Source organism: Salmo salar, chromosome ssa01, assembly GCF_905237065.1.
Source record: "Salmo salar chromosome ssa01, Ssal_v3.1, whole genome shotgun sequence".
Taxonomy (NCBI): domain Eukaryota; kingdom Metazoa; phylum Chordata; class Actinopteri; order Salmoniformes; family Salmonidae; genus Salmo; species Salmo salar.
In genome coordinates this window covers 77,810,182-77,813,289 of record NC_059442.1, presented here as the reverse complement: position 1 = coordinate 77,813,289, position 3,108 = coordinate 77,810,182, and the positions used below count along the sequence as shown (strand labels likewise).

General features: G+C 40.8%; 1 protein-coding gene across 1 annotated transcript in view; it reads right to left on the bottom strand.

The window, feature by feature from the left end:
* Window positions 1–2,403: 2,403 nt before the first annotated feature.
* LOC106612917 (inactive heparanase-2) overlaps window positions 2,404–3,108 on the bottom strand; it is a 115,692-nt gene continuing 114,987 nt past the window's right edge. Inside the window, exon 12 of the mRNA XM_014214584.2 lies at window positions 2,404–3,108. This exon is cut by the window's right edge and continues 2,325 nt beyond it. The gene's annotated coding sequence lies outside the window, so the exon portion shown is untranslated.

Sequence of the window (3,108 nt, the reverse complement as noted above, 5' to 3'; positions counted from 1 at the left end):
TTCTTGCTTGTGTGTGTGGTTCACTTAATTTTGCACAAATAAAGGGTCCTTAAGGTGAGTGAAGTGCTTTGATGATTTAAGGGCTGATTGTGGATACATAGACTGTGGCCTTCAGACCAAAACAGGCACAAAGAGAGAGAGACAGAACCCCTCTTTCTCTTACCAGGACCACTGGCTAAATTAACCAAGTGTGACTGAGTCTGGTACTCTGTTTAAAGTAAACCAGGTTGGCCCTTTTAAGATGAACCATATGTGGGATGGAGACTGGGTTCTTCAGGCTGATTTCTGAACAGGTCTGGGATATTTATATGAAGTCACAATTCTGTACATAACGCCAGTTCAGTGATTAGGTTCATGACTCTTAAAGGACTGCCAACACAATGTCACAATTTCTAAATATTCAACAAAAAAGTACACTGTTCAACAAGTATTTGAACACCACATACTGTTGTACTCAAGGCCGGCTCTCACTGGGTAGACCTCGTCACCTAAAAGAAAATAATAGATATCATATTTGTTTCACAGCAGCGAACTCTCAACAGTACTGTGTCTGGTTTATGGTCCGCTGCTAGCCCACCACAGCCCATACAAACCCTCTCCTCTCCTCTCCTCTCCTCTCAAGGCCTTGATAATTAGTTAAGTAGTTATATCAGGTGTGCTGGTATAGGACTGGAACAAAAATGTGCAAGGACAAATATTGTCTATTATATTGACAAGATAGTCAAGTGACAGCTCTAGCAATGGAAATACATGTCCTCAAAGATGGAAGGCAGGCAGGACGAGGCGAGATCAGGTGAGACCTAGCAGTTAGAGCGTTGGGCCGCTTACCAAAAAGTTGCTGGTTCAAATCCCTGACCCAACAAGGTGAACACATCTGTCGATGTGCTTTTGAGCAAGGCACTTAACCCTAATTGCTTCTGTAAATCGCTCTGGATAAGAGCGTCTGCTAAATGACTCAAATGTAGACAATGAGAGGGCAGATATGCATGTGAACAACAGGCCATAGATAGAGGACTCATTTTTATATCTGTGTCATTATAGCATCTGGAACAGCATGGGCAGCACCATTGAGGCTATAACCCTTTTAAAGTAGTTAATTTTCTTCTTCTTCATCGGTTGATTCCACCCATCTCATAGGAATCCCCACCCAGTTGAATACTTTAAAATGGTGGGAGCCCTCAATGGCAACATCCATGCTAAAAGTCCTCTATCAATATAAAAACAGGCACAATTCTGATGTAAAGTTGCCAAAATGCCACGTGCGTCACCTTATATCAGTGCATTCATAACAATCTAACCATTACTAAACTTATATTTGATCAAATAAGTATCATGTAGAAAATTATCGAATACATTTTTTGTTGACCAAATTCGACATTCTCTCATTGACCTCCATATGTCTGTGGGCTTATTTTTGTGGACAGATTTCGGGAGGAGTAAAACTTCTCACTTCGCCTCTTCCTCTCTGGCAAGGACCAGTGTAGTGAAACACTGAACCTACCTGGCTCTGAAGCATTGGGGACTTACCCTGACCCAGCTTGTTCGGGCCGAGCCTAGCCTAGCGAATGTTTCCCATCAACCACTGGCCCTCCACCTCTCTCTGACAGGACAGGACTCTCCCTCTCCACAACACAGCAAAGCCTGATTCCAGCTGCCCCCAAATCTGCTGGGGGCTCTGTGTGTGTGTGTGAGTGAGTGTGTGTTTCTGTGTGTGTGACCCCTGGCTCTCTTTGTGAGCGCTCCAGCATGGGGACTGGAGATATGGGCGGCACTCTTTGAGGATACGTTAGTTGATTCACCGGCTGGAATGGATAGAAAGAAAGAAAGAAAGACAAGAAAGAAAAGAAAAAGAAAGAGTTTGTGTATGTGTGTGTCTCCAGGGATGTGCGTTCTGATTTCTTTCTACTGTTACCTTTCGGTCCTTTCATCCTCTCACTTTTGATTCACTAACATGTGGTCCTGTATATCCCGTCTTCCTCTTTTTGTCTATCCTCTCTCTTTTCCCCACAATCATTTACACTCAGTAACCTTGCAGAGATGATGGAATGTTAATTTAATTCTATGGAATTTTAATGCTATTTACTCAGTAATACTATTGACGTAGACAAATCTGCTTCCACATAGTTTCAGCCATACAGTATGTCACAGTTGTGTGGCGAGACGGACCAAGGCGCAGCGTGCTCTGAGTTCCACATATTTTATTTAGTGAAACTTACACAACAAAAGGAAACAAACAACTAACCGGAACATCAGCGGTGCTACATGCACTAACTCAAAACAAGATCCCACAAAACACAGTGGGGAAATGGCTGCCTAAATATGATCCCCAATCAGAGACAACGATAAACAGCTGCCTCTGATTGGGAACCATACCAGGCCAACATAGAAATAAAACACCTAGATAGAAACACCCCCCCCTAGTCACACCCCGACCTAACCAAAATAGAGAATAAAAAGGCTCTCTATGGTCAGGGCGTGACACAGTAGCTGCGCGTGAGACAGTACTATTTGGGCTAAGTAGATCTACTTTGCCCATAGTAGCTTACAGTAGCTACTGTGGGATTTTCCAAATAGGAATTTGTACATAAATCTACTGCATGTGTGGTTTGTTAGATCAACAAAATCCCCAAACAAAAGTTAAGCAGAATCACAATGGAAATCAAAGTTATTGTAATTATTTTATTATTGCTGTATATATTTTCTTTACCAAAAAATAATGCTCAATTGCACACTTAACACAATAAAATAATGCTATTTTAAAAAAGGAAATATGAACAACTCTACATGAACTATGAAACACATTCAGAGGAGGAAAAATATGCTTATTACTATTTAACACACATAAAAAATGATAAAAACTACCTCTCCCAACCCTATACATACACTGTACAGTGTCTCTTGTAAGACAATGACCATGAAGTTACACTGGAGAATAGTTACATACCATGCACTGTACCGTCATTTTCAATTTGACTTAGGGTTCTGTTTCAGTCTTACCCAAAAGGTACCATTGAGTTAAATTTTGCTTCCTCAACATAAAAAATTATTACATACAAATAAAATATACATTAGATTTAAATTACAATGATATGTAAGTAAACACTTCAA